The sequence below is a fragment of the Macaca thibetana genome, chromosome 12 (genome assembly GCF_024542745.1).
Source record: "Macaca thibetana thibetana isolate TM-01 chromosome 12, ASM2454274v1, whole genome shotgun sequence".
In the NCBI taxonomy this organism is placed as follows: domain Eukaryota; kingdom Metazoa; phylum Chordata; class Mammalia; order Primates; family Cercopithecidae; genus Macaca; species Macaca thibetana.
In genome coordinates this window covers 56,677,930-56,698,291 of record NC_065589.1, presented here as the reverse complement: position 1 = coordinate 56,698,291, position 20,362 = coordinate 56,677,930, and positions in this window count along the sequence as shown.

Below are 20,362 nucleotides of genomic sequence, written 5' to 3'. Positions count from 1 at the left end.
ATGAATAGTAAAAAAATGAAAGTGCTTCCTCTAATATCTGGAACACAACAAGGATGCTCACTTTCATCACTTTTGTAGCACATAATACTGGAAGTCCCAGTCAGAGCAATCAAACAAGTGAAAGACATAAAGGGCATCCAAATTGAGAAAGAAGAAGTCAAATGATCTTTGTTTTTAGATGACATCATCTTATATTTAGAAAACCTGAAAGATTATATCAAAAAACTGTTGAGCTGATAAATAAATTCGGTAAAGTTGCAAGATATGAAATTAACATACAAAAATTAGTAATATTTATATACATAAACAGCAAATAACCTGAAAAAGAAATCAAGAAAACAGTCCCATTTAAAATAGCCACAAACATAAAATACATAGAATTAACTTAGCCAAAGAAGTAAAATATCTATGCAAGGAAAACTATAAAACAATGATAAAAAAAAATTGACCAGGTCACAAAAAGTGGAAAGATATTCTATGCTTGTACACTGAAAGAATATTGTTAAAATGAACAACTACCAAAAGCAAAATATAGATTCAATGAATCTCTATTAAATATTTCTTCACAGAAATAGAAATAACTTTAAAATTTATATGAAACCACAAAAGACTCCAAATAGTCAAGCAATCCTAAGCAAAAAGAACAAAGCTAGAGGCATCGCACTACCTGACTTCAAAATATACTACAAATCTATATACCACAAATCTATAGTAACCAAATAAGCATGGCACTGGCACAAAAACAGACATGTGACCAATGGAACACAATACATAACTTAGATATAAATGCATACATTTACAGCCAACTCATTTTTTACCAAGTTGTCAAGAACATACAACAGGAAAAGGAAATCTCTTCAATGAATTGTGCTAGCAAAACTGTATAACCATCTGCAGAAGAATAAAACCACATGTCTATCATTATACACAAAAATCAAATCAAAATGAATTAAAAACTCAAATCTAAGATCAGAAAATACAAAACCATAGGAGACAACATTGAGTAAATGCTTCAGGACATTGGTCTGGGCAAAGATACTTAATGTAAGACTTCAAAAGTACAGACAATCACAGCAAAAATAGACAAATGAGATTATATTCAGCTAAAAAGCTTCTGCACAGCAAAGGAAACAATCAATGGAGTGAAGAGACAACCTGCAAAATGGAAGAAAATACTTATAAGCTATCTGACAAGATTAATAACCGGAATATATAAGGAGCTCAAACAACTTAATAGCAAAATAATAATGATAATAATAATATTAATAATAATAAACTGCTTTTAAAAGGGGCAAAAGATCTGAACAGACATTTCTCAAGACAGCCAACAGTGACATGAAAAACTGCTCAACATCACAAGCTGACTTTTAAAAAGGTAAATCTTTTCACATGCCAGTCTTCTACTTGTAACCCTTCTTTAATAGATTTGCATTGCTTTTCAGAGGAAATTTCAAACATTAGTATGGCTATGTCTCTCTATAATCTCTATCTCCAGTCTTAACTCACATCATTCTCACTCCTCTCTATAGTTCATTCCTTGAAAGTGTTGCACCTTTGCACATGCTGTTGCTGTTACTAAAATGCATTTACTCCTTCTTTCCTTCAATCTTTTTACAAATTATTTCCCATTTATTATTTCAATCTCAAATGAAACAGAACATCTTTAGAGAAGGTTTCACTATTCTATTTAAATTCCGTTATGATGTTATAATCTCTCATAATTATAATACTTTGCTAGGATTTTTCCTATTTGAAAATAATGGATTTATTTATTGTTATTCTAGTACTTGTTTTCATCTCAATGTTATAATCTTCCATAGGTAAACAATCATACATGTTTTGTTTACCATTGTACTCCTGGAACCCACCTAGTGTGTGATATATAAAAAAGGCTCAATAAATATTTATTTGAGGGGTAAAAACATTCTTCCATTATAGATACAAAAAGTGGAACTTAGAGATAATAAAACTTGCTTCTAAGTTACACTGCTAGAAAGAGGAAGAACAAGGATTAGAATCTAAGTATACAGTACTCTAAGGTCTGTTCACTTATTCATCTGAGCCACTCCCTTCTTACAACTGTCCCAGCTACTCAAGTACACAGAGGAACTTAAAATAGGTTTGCTCATCTTTTCCCTTTATTTTTAGTAGTTTTAAGTGACAGTTCAAATACTGGCTATTATCTCAATACAATGCCAATTGTCTGAGCCAACAGCATCCATTCCACTTACACAGTGGCAAAATTCTAGATGACCAATGAGAATGACAGCCACAATATATATGGTACATCAGCACAACCAATGAACACAAATGTTTTTAAAGAGTTAAGTTTACTCTCTATTTTGTCAATCAGCTGGCAAAACTATAGCTTGCATCTGTGATGAATTGTTTGCCACATGCAGATGGTAGAAAAGAAATAAATTACAAACACATGAAAATGTGGTTTTCAACTGTTCCATGGTGCTACTATGTTGGCCAGGAAAGAAGTGGAATTTCTATTGGCTTTAATTTCATGAGATTTTACATTTGAATCAAATGAGTTCAAGTTTGGGTCAAGACTTTTAAAAAAATGTACAGCTTGTCCTTTAGGGTCTCTACTATTTCACTTCCAGACTATTAGATTTACTGAGTTATATATGCACAACTTGGATCAAGTTAACTGCTGAGCATTAGTGCTTATTTGACTCTACTATTAAATAATTTTCTAATACAGCTTAATAACTTACTTTTTATCTCTTCATGAATTTTGACAAAAGTTTTATCAGAATTTTGAAAATGAAAAAAATGTTGATATCTTCATCATATCAGTCATCTCTCAAGAAAATGTAAGCCTACTGCTATAAGTACAAAACAATGATGTCTGTAAATATCAGAGTGGATGTTTAATATGATAGGGCTCTGTGATAAAAAAATGTTAACTTTTTTGTTATTTTATCATTTTTATTTTTCGTTTCCTATATTTATATTATGAGATTTTGTGTGGGTTTGCTAAGCAACTTTTGTTAAGTCTGTTGTTGCCCTTCCTATTTACTCCTACCCTGTGTTGCTGAAGAGAGAAAGTCTATTTAAAAATGAATTATACAAGAAGAGATTAAATAAATCTAATTCCAACTTTATATATAATGTAATACAATTAATGTATTATAACACAATATAATACAAATGAAATGTATGAAAGAAATGAAGGTGTCATTTTGTCTACATGACATGTGGTCATAGATATTCTCTTACCTTAACTGGAAAAATTAAAAGAAAACAGAAAAAGCTCATCGAAATCTATCCTAACCAAGTCACATAGATTTAAATAAATCTTCAGTCTTAAAACAATGCTATAAGGAGAACTTTAACTTTCTCTCCCTCACAATTATCTTACCCTTCATTGTGAGGCAGAGTATTCCCTTGGGATATTTTCTACCTTAAAATAAATACTACAAGAAAATGGTGAAATAATAGTGGCTTCTATCAGTCATGGGCTGTCAGCTCTTGGGCCTTAGCTTCTCTCACTTATTAAGGAGCTGAAACCCAAAGAATTAGTTCCAGGCCTCAGCCTGATTCTTAAAATAATATATACAGCACATTGCCAACACCCAGCCTGCCACGGTTATATCCCTCTCCTGTCACCAAGACTGGGATGGAGGGGGGTGGTCAACTCTATGACATTGAATATTGTTACATCAGACACAAGGTTTTTTCATTTTCAAAAATCTTGAACATATCTGGTGTTCTAATGTCTCCTTTAACAGCTTACTGTATTCATCTGTTTTCACACTCCTATAACAGTATACCCGACACTTGGTAATTTATAAAGAAAATAATTTGACTTGCAGTTCTGCATGTCTAGGAAGGTTTCAGGAAACTTACAGTAATGGCAGAAGGAGAAGAGGCACATCGTACATGTCTTCTTCCATGCAAGAGCAGGAAAAATTGCCGTATAAAACCATTAGATCTCATGAGAACTCACTCATTGTTATGAGAACAGCATGGGGAAAAATGGCCCCATGATCCAATCACCTGATTCCTCCCTCGACATGTGGGAATTAGGAGGATTACAATTTAAGATGATATTTGGGTTGAGACACTGAGTGAAACCATATCAGTTACCTACCATCCACTTTTCCCATCCTTTCTAGGATGTTTTATTTGTTCATCAAACATTTACAGAGCACCTACTCTGTTCCCAGACTCAGAACCACATATCTCTTAATGGAAATATGGAAACTGTCCTCCCCTTACAGAGATTAGACAACTAATATGAACATCAACACAAGACAATTACAAGTTTGATTTGTGGTTTTCCACTTACCATTCAAAACTTGCATGCATGCTTATTCCTGCATATGCCTCTTCAAAATAATATTTCAATAACTATATTTTAAATTTTTTAAGGAATAATAACTTTTACAATTATATGCTACTAATAGTTTTTACAATACCTCCTGGAATGCCATAAAATGAATTTAAAAACTAATTCTTCTCACCATCAGTATAATTAGAGAGTCTATTCCAAAATTTCTTCCCTCTCTGGTTAAAAAATAATGAAGCTTAGGAGGCATGAGGTGCATTATAGTTAAATTGTAGTATTTTTTTTTATTTTCTTCATTAATTCCAGTAATTTTGTAAAAGGTAATGTAAAAGAAGCAATCTAGTAGTTTTTGGCCCTCCACTAAAAGAAAAAAAAAAAGGAAATAATTTTGTGGACTAGTCATATACCACTGTGGTTCTCATCCTTATAAAGTAATTAAAATCTTAAAATTCTTTGGGGAACAAACAAAACAAAACTTTTCCAGACCCCTTATTGGCATTCATATTACTTGGTATTACTCCAAATAATTCTAATGTGCAGCTACAATTAAGTTGTAATCCACAAATCCAACATAACATTTACTTATGGATTTCTGCACTTTCTCTGTGAAATGCTCCTTCCCAACTTATTTTTTCTTAACAAAATTAATTTTTTAGAATAGTTTTAGGTTCACAGCAAACCTGAGCAGAAGGTACAGGGATTTCCTGAATCTCTCTGCCCCTACACATACATGGCTTCCCCCATACAAATATCCCCCACCAGAATGGTGCATGTTACAATTGATGAGCCTACACTGACATATCATTATCACCTAGAACCACACTTTACTTTAGGGGTCACTTTCATTGTTGTATATTCTAAGAGTTTGGACAAATTTGTAATGGCATGTATTTTTTCACCATTATAGTATTGTACACAGTACTTTCACTCCCCTAAAAATCCTCTCCACATCACCTATTGATTTCTCCTTTCCCCTTAACCTCAAGCAACCACAGATCTTTTTACCATCTTCATAGTTTTTCATTTGCAAAATGTCATATAATTGAAATCGTATATTATGTAGCCTTTTCACACTGGCTTCTGTCACTTAGTAATATGCATTTAAGTTTCCTTCATGTCTTTTCATGCCTTAATAGCTCATTACTTTTTGTCTCCGAAGAATATTTCACTGTCTAAATATACCACACTTTGCTTATACATTGACCTACTGAAAGGCATTTTGGTTGCTTTCAAGTTTTAGCAATCATGAATAAAGCTGCTATAAACATCCTTGTTTAGGTATTTGTGTGGACATAAGTTTTCAACTCCTTTAGGCAAACACTACAGAGTTGTGATTGTTACATCATATGGTAAGAATATGTAGTTTTGTAAGAAACTGCCAAACTGTCTTCTGAAGTGACTGTGCCATTTTGCACTCATCAGCAATCAATAAATGAGAGTTCCCATTGCACCACATTCTCATGGCATTTGATGTTATCAGAGGTCTGGATCTTGGACCTTATAGTAAGTATGTAATGGTGTCTCCTTCTTGTTGTAATTTGCATTTCTCTGATGACATATAATTTTCAAATGCATATTTGTCATCTTTATATCTTCTTTGGTGAGGTGTACATTAAGGTCTTTGACCCATTTTTAACATCACATTTGTTTTCTTATTGTTGAATTTTAAAAGTTCTTTGTATATTTTAAATAACTGTCTTTTATCAGATATATCTTTTGCAAATATTTTCCCCCAGTCTGTGGCTTGTCTTTTCATTCTCTTGACAGTGTATTTCCCAGCACAGATTTTTAAAAAAATTTTAATGATATTCAGGTTATTTTTTCTTTCATTGATTATGCTTTTGGTGGTGTAACTAGGAGGATATAGTCAAACCCAAATCATCTAGATTTCCGCAATATTATATTTTAAGTTTTTTTGTTTTAGTTTTGTTTTACATTTAGGTATGTGATCCATTTTGAGCAAGTTTTGTCAGGAGTGTAAGGTATCTATCTAGATTCATTTTGGGCAGGGAATGCATGTTCGATTATTCCAAAACAATTTGTCGAAAAAACTGTCCTTGCCCCCTTGTAAGGCCTTTGCTCCTTTGTCAAAGATCAGTTGGTTATATTGATCTGGGCCTGTTTCTGGGCTCTCTTTTCTGTTCCATTGTTCTATTTGTGTATTCTTTCACCAATATCACACTGCCTTGATTACTGTACCTTTATCATAAAAGTTCTATGCTGTCAGTCCTCCAACTTTTTTCTTCTCCTACATAATTGTGTTCATTATTCTGTGGCCTTTGCCTTTTTATATCAAACTTTAGAATCAGTTTGTCAATATACATAAAATAACTCACTGAAATTTTGAATGGGATTGCATTGAATCTAGAAATAAAGTTGGAATTAACTGAAATCTTGATAAAATTGAGCCTTCCATTCCATGAGCATGTAATATCTCTCCATTTATTTCACCAGTTTGTTTTATTTTTCTCATATAGATGTCATACATATTTGGTTAGATTTAAATCTAATGTTTCATTTTGGGAGATGCTAATATAAATGATATTGTGTTTCTCATTCCAAATTCCACTGTCTTATTGTTGATATGCAGAAAAGCAATTGACTTGTGTACATTGACTTTGTATTTTCAAGCTTACTATAATTATTTCTCAGTTTCAGGCGTTTTTCTGATAATTTTAGGGGGCTTTCTACATGGATAATCATGTCATTTTGAAAAGGGTTTTATTCCTTCCTTCCCAATCAATATATCTTTTATTTTAATTTTGTATGTTATTGTATTAGCTAAGACATCCAGTATACTGTTGAAGAGCAGCAGTGAGAGGGGCCATTCATGCCTTGTTTCTGAGCTTCTTGAGAAAGCTTCAGGTTTCTATTAAGCATAATGTTAGCTGCAGAATTTTTGTAGATATTCTTTAGAAAGCTGAAGAAGTTCCCTTCTATTCATAGTTTACTATATGTTTTTTATCATGAATGATTATTGAATTTTGTTAAATGCATTTTTTCCAGTTTTTGGATATTCTTTTCTTGTTTGTTTGTTTGTTTGCTTGCTTGTTTGTTTTTCTCCAGTATTTTTCCTTTTGGCTTTTCAGGTTTGGAGGTTTCTATTGAGATATCCTCAAACTCAGAAAGTGTTTTTCCAGCAATATCCAGCTACTGATAAGCCTATCAAAGGTATTCTTTATTTCTACTACAGTATTTTTTCTTATATATTAGGGTTCTCCAGGATAGAACTAATAGGAGATGGGGATGAAGGGGAGTTTATTAAGGAATATTGACTCACACAATAAAAGTGAAATCCCAAAATAGGCCATCTGCAAGCTGAGGAGCAAGGAAGCCAGTCTAAGTCCCAAAACCTCAAAAGTAGGGAAGCCGACAGTGCAGCCTACAGACTGTGGCCAAAGGCCCAAGAGCCCCTGGAAAACCACTGGTGTAAGACCAAGAGTCCAAAAGCTGAAGAACTTGGACTCTGATATTCAAGGGCTTGAAGCATCCAGCACGGGAGAAAGAAGGATGGAAAACTCTGTCAGTCAAGTTTTTCCAACTTCTGCCTGTTTTATTCTAGCTGCACTGGCAGCTGATTAGATGTGCTCACCCAGATTGAGGGTGGGTCTGCCTCTCCCAATCCACTGACTCAAATGTTAATCTCCTTTGTCAACACCTCACAAACACACCCAAGAACAATACTTTGCATCCTTCAATCCAATCAAGATGACACACAATATTAACCATCATATCTTATAATCTCCATCTGTCTGCTTACATTGGCCATTTATTCTTTCACGTTCTTTGTTCTGGTTCTGATGTTGCTCTGTCTTTTCAAACTTTGTTTTTTGTCTTTTAATATATCTTCTAATTTTTTTCAATAGCCAGATATAATATATTGAGTAAAAGAAACTGCAGTAAATAGGCCTTTAATAACGTGGTGGTCAGACGTAGGGGAATCATTCTGTAGCCCTATGATTAAGTCTGAGTCTTCTCGTTAGTCTGTGCCTCTGGCCTATGAACAGCACATATTCTTCACAGGTTTTTTACACCTAATAGGTGGGATGAGATGGTTAGAGTAGGCTGGATAAAGTATTTCCCTTCTCCCATGTGGAAGTTTATAGGTGGCTGGAGTTGGGTATTTCCCTTCCACCAAGTGAGGCTGTGATAGAACTCCAACAGGTTGGGCTTTGGTTTAATAGTTTCTCCTAAGTACAAATTCTGTTAAGAAAAACAGAATGCTCTGACATATTTCAAAATTTTTTTCTCCTCACCCTGCCAAAGCACAAGGGGATTTTTCTCTAATATTCACTGTGAGGACCTGGGAGAACTCCAGAAAGTAAAACTCACAAAAATGTGAGGGACCCTAATGACTGGGTCCCCCTGGAATTTTTTTTCTCAGACTTGTCCACATTGAACCTCCAAAAAGTGTTTAATTACAGTTTAAGTTTCCCTACCCCAAAACTGGTTCCTGTGAAGGTTTCAGCTCATGAGTTTCTGCTTTTGTAAGTTGGGATTCTCTGTATTTGCTTGCAGTCTCTCCAGTTTTTGAATCAGTGGCTTGCCCTGTGACCGTACTTCTCCTACTGATCTAAGGGAAGTTGTTGCTTTTTAGTTTATTCAGCTTTTCACTTGTTAGGCCAGAGTGGCAACTTACAAGCTTTGTACATACTGGACCAGAACCCAGAAGTCCTCTTTCTCAACATTTTAATAATTGCCTCATGTTCAGAATTTCATGTAGACCTTTTTACTGATAAAGTATATATTGCTTGATCATTTCAATTTGCCCTTTTGCAGAACACTTACAGAGACACTGTTATGTTTTTGCTGATTACTACCAGATTACTGATTTCTCATCATTCCCATTCTAGGTCCAAGCTGCTTAAAAAGCCCTACCTAGATCATTTCTGACTTTTGCTATAATGTATTTCATTGCTGCCTTGACTTACAAAATGTTATCTCAGAGTCTAGTTGACAAGCAGTACAAGTTTCACTTTGATGACTCTAGCAATCTGAAGGAAAGCCTTTCCACTGACTCAACGCCATTGCTTGCAGATTTTCTATGACTTATAACAAATGACAGCACATTTGCTGTCAGGCAGAAAACTAGCCATTCTAGTAGTGTCAGTAGCTACAAATAGAGAAAGTACTTTTTCTATAGAAAAATCATTGTAAGAAACTTTTTTTTTTTTTTCCAGGAACACGTACAAAAGCAAATTTACTTAAGTAGATTTTGTGTGTTGAACAAAAGAATTGAACTTTCATTTATTTTTAGTAAGTAAATACAAATCTAATCTATCTGTTTCATATTATTCATAACAGAAGTAAAGATAAGAAGAGATTAAGAGAAAAATCAGAAATAAAAAGAATAGAAAGGAGAAAAGAAAGATATACTAAGATGTTAAAGGAAAGAAAGAAACTTGCACCTAGAGAGAGGCTAAAGCCGTCTCATCAGGTGATAGATGGTGTATCCTTCCCAGGGCCCCTGGAAAGTAGGGACTGGAAATAAGCTTTTGGTTGGTTTGCTGACTAATTCCCTGCATCTTGCATGCCCATGGAATTGACATCTTCTTAATAATTAGTACAAAGATACCTGTGAATTTTCAAAAGTCTAGAGGAAGGCCTAGAGAGACTAGAGAAGGGAAATTAAAAAGCAAAGCATATACAAGAGCCTGGGGGAAGGGGAGGAGGAAGGCGAGAAAAAAAAAGAAGAGTGAAAAAAAGAAGAGAGCTAGGCAAGATAATGCTACCTTTTCTTTGCAAGTACTTTGCCTTTCCCCTTAGACACCCTTGGTCAACACTCTTTCATTTAGTGTCAGTTGTAACCTCATCTCTTCCAGGAAGTAAAGAATGAATCTTCAGGCAGAATTGATCACTCCTACGCACACACACACATGTGCACACGTGCACACACAACTATATCTACTACAGTAATTTGTCATGTATTCCACATATTGTCCATATTCCCATATACTATGATTTCCTTAATGATAGTAACAAAGCCTTTTTATGACCCAGGCCTGATGTGTTTAAAAGTTCAATGCTTGCCTTCATAGATAATGGAACCTATGAAAGCATTTTTAAACAGTATGGTTTAAACTGTAAGGTAGTGCGGCATACAAAAAAGAGCCTGGGTGTTTGGCAGATTTAGATCAAATGCCCTCTTTACCACCTCTAAGATGCGACTTTGAGTGTATTAGCTAAGTAGTTAATCCTAAGTTTTCTCATCTACTTCCCTTAAGATAGATGTAAAAGTCTCATTCCTTAACAAATACAATGGTGGTAGGAATTAAGAATTAATGAAGGATAAATGAAGGAATAGGCCAGTCTTTCCAGCTGTCACTGAGCAGCATGGGTTAGTTGGAGGCTATTCTTATTTTGTTGCAATTATCTTGTATATTACCACAGACATCAGTTTGTCTTTGGTATTATACATTGTAAAGATGAAATTACCCTTTCCAGTGAAAATCCAACATAAATTTCACACCCTTGATGTACAGGGTAAAGGGTTTCAGAACCCTTTACCCTGTACATCAAGAACAAGAATTTTAACTTTTATTTTAGGTCCGGGGTATACATGTAGGTTTATTATATAAGTAAATGCATGTCATAGGAGTTTGTTGTACATATTGTTTAGTCACCCAAGTGCTAAGCCTAGTACTCAATAGTTATTTTAAGAAAAAGAATATTTACACTAACTTTTGCCCACCCCACTCCACACAGTCTTCTACCAAAATCTAATCCTGAAATTGAATTTTTATAAATATCGGTATATAATGAGTCACACAAAAAAGGTTATTAGTATTTATCTCTCTCTTCCTCATTTCCCACATCCTATTGATGAGCATGCTCTATTAATTTTATCACTTAACCTTTCCATATCCTTGTCCTCTTCTCATCTACAAAAATATTGCCTAAGTCCACATCACCTTTCATGAAGATGATTGAGATCATCTCCAACTCGTATTCTTATTTGCCTCTTTCCACATTCTTTCCATTAGTCATTCTCAATCTGTTTTGCTTCTGGGAAATATAATGGAAGATATTCCCAAGTGCACAACCAGGTTTTAATGAAACCAAGAAAAAAAGGTTGCAGGCAAAGTATTACACTAATTTAATTCGTAGCTATAACTATTAATAGTATCTCAATAGAGGTCATTTTCGATAGGCCAAGCCATGAAAAGATAAGCCATGAGTTTTTTCAGGCCAAGGAAACTGCTCTTCTCTATTAAAACAAATTAGGAAACAAATGAGTAGCGTTATTAATAAAGTACGCCTCTGTATTAGTCCATTCTCACACTGCTAATAAAGACATACCTGAGACTGGATAATTTATAAAAGAAAGAGGTTTAATTGACTCACAGTTCAGCATGGCTAGGGAGGCCTCAGGAAACTGACAATCATGGTGGAAGGGGAAGCAAACATGTCCTTCACCTGGAAGCAGGAAGGAGAAGAATGAGCAAAAGGAGGAAAAGGCCCTTATAAAATCATCAGATCTCATGAGAACTCACTATCAAGAGAACAGAATGAGGGTAACCACCCTGTGATTAAATTACCTCCCATCAGGTCTGTCCCGTGACACATGGGGTTACGGGAACTACAATTCAAGATGAGATTTGGGTGGAGACACACCCAAACCATATCAACTTCCAAATACTGTGCTTGAGAAACAGTATCATATTGTTACCGGCAAATATAAAACACAAAGATGAACATATGGCTTTCAACTTAAACTTTTCTATACCTCATTGTCTATAGAATAGACCACACACTCCAATCAAGTTTATAATTACCTCTCCACTCTATGACCTGGATATTCTCTCATCTGGATCCTGCCCGTATCTTCAATTTTGACTTGCCATGTTGCTATTCCAATTCTACACTCAGCCATACTGAACCACTTGAACTTCCCTGAATTCTCTATTGTATCTCAGATTTTTAGAAGCCCAAGACTTGTTTATTGTATTTCTAAAGGAAAAAACTAAAAATTCATATAGTGCAAGTTGTTGGTGAATAAATACAATGTTCTGCATGATATATTACAAAATAATGGAATTCTGAGGAAATGCAGAGGCCTGATGATCATCCAACGCATCCTAACTTTGGCTGTCCTTATTATAGCTAAAATAATTTCACATTTCTGCTAGTTCCCAATTTGCCTCTGAATCTAAAATTTGTACATTCTGACTTTAGCACACTTTAAACTATTTCATCCATAAGTATAAAATACATATGAAATAAATACTATACCATATACAATGTTTCGTATCATGTGATACACTAGTTAGCAATGGTTACAGTTTTTAAGAAATCCATGTGATTTTATCTACATTGTATTTCAAAACTCCAAATTTCAAAAGACATTAAAATGACTTAAAAGATAAATATCTTTATACAATTATTTAAGAAAACTAAAAATAAGACAAATAAAAGAAGAAACAGGAAAAAGAAGAAAAGTTGCAATTACTGATTTTCTAATTGCTAGATCTAGGTATTTGGCTTTGCCAATATTTTGGGGGAAAAAAATGAGAACCTATTTAAAAAGCTAGTATTACTGAAAAAAAAGTTGGCTATTTATCTATTTATGGTGCTGCAATCTAAGAATTAATAAATAAAAGGCATCATTCTTCTGATGAGCTTTTTAATGAGTCTGGATATGCAACGTTTTGAAATTAGGGGATGAAAAGACATTAATTTATTTCCCTGCAAAAATGAGAATAAGTTGGCGTTACTCAGGGCAATGCAGAAGAAGGAACAATGACAGTAGAAACATGACAAAGGAGAAATAAGTTAGCAAACCAGTGTGAGGCAGCAGTGATGCATGATGTGAGATGGCCAGTGAAAAATTCTCACCTGTAGAGAGGCTAAAGACCTTCTGAGACAGAAATTTTAAAGTTGGTTACATTGTAAGAATATCATACCCCAAACTCATGCTGACACATACATCCCACCTAATCTTAAGCAGGTAAATGGCCTGAGTGGGAGTTTTGCTTGTTTGTTAGTTTGTACATTTACTTTATGTAAATCATGAAACAAGGATAAATTTCAGGCCTGAGTCAATAGTGACAGTAACCTGAGTACCCTGTTTGGGCAGGTGAGATAATACCTAACCTGAAGCAAATTATCAGATCCAGAGGCTTAGAGCGAGTGACTTATATTCTTTACTGAAGAATATAAGACCTGGGGGATTCACTTAAATACCCAAGAGGGCTGTGGACTACCAAAGGGTCTGAAATGGAGGGTCAGTCTCAGCCTACCCACCTCTGAGGTGGCAGGGAGATCCCAGCTGATAATCAGTCTACATTACCTTTCTAAAAATTTCTCGTAGCCCCCAAATGCTAATGAGCCTACATGTATATTTGCTACATATCAAAACATGAGACATCATTTGATATTTAACTACAAGGAACCACAGTGGGATTAGAATTTGATGGTTAATGGGGAAAATTCAACATATTTGATGGTGACTAAGGAGATACTCAAAGCAGACTTATACAGAGTTCTGTCAGTCAGTGTGACAATTATAATTCTATGTATTCATATTGTAATTCTATAAATCCATTTATTATAGAGTCAAAGAAATATGGCAGTATTAACATTAATTATCATGCATAAAGATATTAAAAAGAAATACCGAGCATTAACAAAATTTTCCCTGAAGAGAAGACAATAAGAAATGTTGTTTGGCTTCTTTCCTTCCACTCTGTATGGATTTTTTTATAATATTTTTATTTTGTACTAGACAACAAATCATTTTAATTGTTCATGAACATCTTATTTATTTGGATGTAGTTGGAGATAAAGTGCACACACACAATAGTTTCATGATTTTTCTAATTACTAAGGCTATGCAACTGTGAGCTTTTCTAAATAAGAAACTTATGTATATCAGTCCTCTTTTTAGTCTTATATTTTCTTACAACTATAAAGAAGACAAACTCTGGAAAGATAATCTGTTGACAATATAGTTTAGCTTTCTCCCAGGGCAAAACTTCTTTAGTCGTTCACTGAAAATGTTATTGTGCATTACTTATATCAACTGAAATTGGATCTTCCTTACCTTAGGTGATTCACAGTTTTAACTGCTTAGGCCTGCCAGGTTGCTATCATATTTCTCCACACATCAGTGTCAGAGATAGCCTGGGCAGTCACCATTTATTTGTAATTGTGTTCTTAAGAATGGAAATAAGTGAAAATGGTAGAAAACTGCAGTCACTCTGCTGAACAGAATCTGGACTCTAAACTGTTAGGGCTGTCCAATAAAGACCAAATTATTTTGCTGAACAGAAATGGGGGAAAAAATGTCAAACTGTCAACAGTAGAAAAAATGCAGGTGTCATTTCTTAGGAACTTAGGAGACTAGATCATACCTTTTCTCAGGTACAGAGAGAGAAAAAGACACAGAGAGAGAGAAAGAAAATTGAGAGAGAGAAAAGGAAAATGATCTGTCAAAACTACAAGACTTACATTTTGAAGCCATTCTGCTTCCAAACCTTAATATCTATTACTTTTCTTTCTCAGATACACAGCACCCTCAGAAGAGTTAGAGTTTCACCCGCTATTTCTTTGACCTCAGTACAAACTCCTGCTTTAGCGACTGCAAAATTCTCACTCATTCTAGAAGATTCAGCTCAAATTCTACCTTCCTGGACTGCTCTAGGCAGACTTTCCTGCTCATACTTCTATTCACCCAGTTTATCATCCCCTTTATAACAATCGTCTTCTATTGAAACAGATTGGATATTTGTTGAGGATAGAGACAATATAGTTTGACCTTTGTATTCCAAAATCCAAGCAAAATAAATATTTCTGAACCAAAGATCTTAGCAGTGTAACTGTCTGATTCTAATACTCAAACATTTGCTAGCTTTGGGAACATCAACAAAAGAGTTATGCTTCTATTTCTTTAATCATGAAATTAAAATAATGACACACCCTATCTTGTAGAGATGCTGTGAAGGTTAACTCAGATAATATTGATACTACACTTTGGAAAGGGCCTGGCAGGTAATAAGCCCTCAATAAATACAAGTTTTTATTTCAATAACCAATAGAAGTTTTGGTTTTGTGAAGTAAATTTCACCTATGCCAGATAGGATGGATGGATAGATAAATAGATGATAGATAGATAGAACAAATAGACTAAATAAAAATGAAATAATCTCATTTATTTAAATAGAAACAGAAAAATTAAATTCACACTAAGTATTAGCATCCTCATTTATCCTACTCATTACATACCATTTTTACTAAAATGGAAAGTTATTTTCGCCAAAACCTTTGTTTTATGAATAAACTGTTTCATTTACTTTTTGACATATGAAAACTTTTTTTAAACAAGTGGAAAACAAAAGTATATCCTGTATCTGATTTCTGATGAGAAAACACAGATGTGATATATTTATTCTTAAAGCTTCCTTCTGTATTATCAATCATTTTTTCTGACATTCTCATTTACTGTAAGAAGGTTTTAACCTGAACTAGGTAAGTTTGAATTCCTACCCAGTTCTTCCAAGAGGTGAATAAAGTCATTGTTACAGATGACTGGATTTGCAGGTCTTTAATTTGACTTTTAACTTACCAATGGATCATTAAATACTTCACATGCCATTCTTTTAAATGTAGTCAATCTAGTTGAAATCTAAGTCATTAAATAGTAAGCTCAACTGGGACAAATTTAGGCTGCATTTGTACCAAGAAAATTGTTTCCAAACATTGTGATATGATGATTTCTTAAAGCTAAAATTTAAAAACTACTAAAGTATTTCAGGTATTGTATCACCTTAAAATGTATGTAATGCATGTAGGAAATTTGGATGTGAGTCAAAGAAGTAATATTTATTAAAAGGTTAAAAACTAAATGTTTTGAGAATAGTTGACTACTCATACATCCTTCCCATCCTTACCAATCCTGTAGATCGTATTCCCTTGTCCAAAATTCAATTTAAGTAGTTTTAAGAAAATGCTTGATTTGAGCCACTTAGGATTACTTCTACCTCTAAACTATCTTTAAATTAAGGAAATAAATGTAATAATGACTTTCTGTTATCTGTTTTCCATAAAACACACATGCACACACAGTGGGAATGTACCTCAACCAACCACAGTGCTTCAGGAATTTTAGGAATATTGGAGACAAATGGATTTAGAGTAAGAGATGTGATAATATAATACATCAGCCTAAGATTTAGCACAGGCAAAAAAAGGGAACTGCCTGAAAAATTATGGTAGATTTCTCCAGTGCAACACATAGGAAGTTCCAGAACCACAGAAGCAGAGGCTTGGAACAATAGTGCATAATCAAGCAATTTGGATGTAAATTAAAAAACAAATTACTTAGAACCTCCCTAATGTCTGGGATAAGAAACAACTTGATTTGGCATTTCATCCCAGGTCTTGAGTTAAGTACTCAGCCCTCAGCCCAGAGTCACATAGGCAGTAGTTTGAACCTGGATCTCTGAACAGGTTCTCACTCACTATTATAAACTGGTATCAGTACAGAACATGAAGAAGTAGAGAGCCAAAGGACACTAATACTTTGGTTCTATCCTCCTAAAATTCCATTGGAATGACAGATGAAATATTTAAAAATTAAGATATATAAAGAAAATCACAATGTCATTAGAAATCATGGGAAGTGATACAGTTCAGATTGGTGATACAGTTCAGAGCATGGCAGGTGGGGCCATTGGTCAATTATGCTCCCTACAGTCAGAAATCTAACTGATGCATCTTCATGACCATTCCAGCTCTTACAACCACTGTCCCCGCTTCTTAAGAGAAAATAATATGTGGCAATTGTCTTTTTACTTTGGAGGAGATGTGTTGGCATGCTCCTCTCATAAGCAGATGCCAAGTTGGAATTAGCTGTATAAGAGATTTATGAAAAGCAAGTCCAGTGAGATGTAAAATGGGGAGGAAGCCAGGAGAGGCTGAGAGAACCATCAGACCATGGTGTAGGTTTGACTGATTGAAGGAAAGAGGAAAGAAGGAAGATTGGCAGGAAGTGTCTCAGACTGCAGTACAAGCATATAAGAGTACATTGCAGAGTCTTTGAACCAAAACCATTACCTGTCAGAGGAGTCCCACAACTCCTAAGAATGGGCCTTACTTAGTATCCCTGTTGGCCTCAGTCACCTACCCCAGGAGATATAGCTTCATTGCAAACATGATGACGAATTTCTGAGCACCACAATTGGGGGCATTAGTGAACAATACTCTCTGCATATTCTCTGATATTGAGAAACGCATCTTTTTGGCCACCACAGTCACAGACAGATACAGATCGAAGCTCAATATTGAACAAAGAAAATATTACATGTTCCTTTAAAAGTAAAGATAATTTTGAATATGTGGAAATATAATGTACTGTGTATTTCAAAAAGCAAACCCAAACCTCTAATAAAAAAAAAAATTAAAAATTCTACTAGTAAAGAAAAATTCAAAATTAAAAGATATATTAATGTGGTAACAATATGACACAAATAGAACCAGGTATATTAATTGTCATTGAAAATAAAAATGGGTTATAAATAACCATAAAAATACAGATGCCTTCCAATTTGCTACAAATCTAGAAATATGTGTTCCTGAGAGATGCACCTAAACTTTTACAAAACATTGAAATAAACAAATGTCTGAGATACACTAGAGAAATCTTTATTAGGAAGAATGAAGAACAGGAATGATGAAACATATAAATTGAGTTCACAAACTAGATTTATAAGAAATTTTTAAGATGATGCATTACTGTTTTTCTGTAAATTTATTTAATTTTAACTCCAAGCCCATATCCTCTGAAGCTATAATAAAATTCAGACCACAGCTATTCTTGGAAGATCCCTTTAGGATTAAGGTAAGGTCTTGGATTTTATTCAGCACTAGGATATTGGGGGTGGGGGTCTAATTTAGTCATTATTTTTTCATAATGATTATCATTTAGTCCCTCATTTTTCTACCCATATGGCTCTTTCAAATCTGTCATTCGTTCCATCATTTTTGTGGCATACCTTGGGTCTTGAGTCTTTAATAATATTAGGATTCTTTTCCTAGTGTATGCCATGGCCATATCCTTTTATGACTGCCATATATAAATATCACTGCCAGGGCACAGGGTGTAGGTCTCTGTGGTGCATGGCACAGATCATTCTTTCATATCTCTAGCAAAAAAAAAAAAAAAAAATGAAAAATCTTTTTTGTCTGTGGAAAATCACTCTCAGTAGCCTTTGGAAATTCTATGGACTCTGGATGGTTCTTCCATTAAACTCTATTGTCTTAAATGAACTACGGTCTTTGGAAACAAAAGCCAGAAAACAAGAGAAATAACTGGAATACAACATCTACTTTTACCTTGCCAGAAAATTGACAGAATTAACTTATTCAATTGGATATGGATAATGAGAAAATACCAAAAGAAAATGCATATGAATATGCCAAAAATTTTTCTGTCACAAAAATATATTGCTGAGATTACAGAACAATGTGTTTCAGAGACTATTATTTCATAGAATGTATGTGCCCCTGTAGATTTTTACAGGTATAACTAGAATAAGACACAGCATATCCTAAAAGAAAGAATCCTGAATTTTTAATCAGAAAACCCTAATATAAGAGCTTTATTATTGTCATGGATCTGAAAAAAGTACCTAATCTCTCTAGGCTACCATTTCTTCATTCATGAAGTAAAGATTTCTCACAGAAACATTGGGAAATTAGATAGGTGCAAATGTAATACAGCAATATTACTAGAATTTATTATTTCTTCTACTCTACAGACTTCGAATAGATAGAATGAACTGATTTATATCCCAATAGAGCAAGGCTATAACCAGAGGTTCTTACTACTTAATATTTCTCCACTTTTTGCCTTACTATGCAAGAGAAGAAAAATTAGTAAGTATTAGCATTATCCCTGAATATCTTATTCAAAATACAGTGTGCCCAACCTCCCAAAATTCAATCATGAAGAAGCTGAAAGCCTAAACAGACCAATATCAAGTTCTGAAATTGAACCAGTAATAAAAAGCTACCAATTAACCAACAGGAATGTAGAAGAAAGTGGCAAAATAGAAGCCTCCAGTGATTGTCACCTCCACAGGAATATCAAATTGAACAATTATCCATCCAACAAAGCACCTTCATATGAACCAAAAATCAGGCAAGCAATCACAGGACCTAGTTTTAACATCATATCGAAGAAAGAGGCACTAAGGAGGATAGGAAAGATAGTCTTGAATTGCTGACACCGCCCCTCCCCTATCCCCCCCAGCAGTGGCTACATGGCACAGAGATAAAATCTGTGTGCTTAGGGGAGAGAGAGCACAGTGATTGCGAGACTTTGCATTGGAACTCAGTGCTGCCCCATCACACTGGAAAACACCAAAGGGTAGAATCTGAAGGTGCCCATCCAGGGAGCATTTAGACCAGCCCTAGCCAGGTGGGCATCATCAATCCCAGCAGAACCTGAGTTCTAGTTAGCCCCGCCACAAGCTAAAGTACTCTGCGATCCTAAATAAACTTGAAAGGCAGCCTAGGCCACAAGGACTGTAATTTCTGGTTAAGTCCTGGTGCTGTGATGGGCTTGGAGCCAGCGGACTTGGAGTGCATATGACCTAATGAGATACCAGTTAGGGCAGCAAAGGGAGTGCTTGTGTTATCCCTCCCCTAACCCCAGGTAGCTGACAGCTCCAGGAGAAACTCTTTCTTTCTGCTTGAGGAGAAGAGAGGAGAGAGTAAAGAAGAGTTTATCTTACTTACAACATGGATTGCAGTTCAGCTACAGTAAAACAGAGTACCAGTTTTGAGGCCCTCATTGCAGGTCGTAGCTGCTAGTTGACATTGCTAGACCTACCTTGGGCCAGAAGGGAACCCACTGCCTTGATGGAAATGACCCAGTTCTGGCAGGGTTTATTACCTGCTGACTAAAGAATCCTTGGGTTTTAAATACACATCAGTGGTACCCAGGCAGTTCTCACCATAGGCCCTGGGTGAGACCCAAGGCCACGCTGGCTTCAGGTGTAACCCAGCACATTCTCAGCTGTGGTGACCCTGGGGAGAGACTTCTTCTGCTCAAGGAAA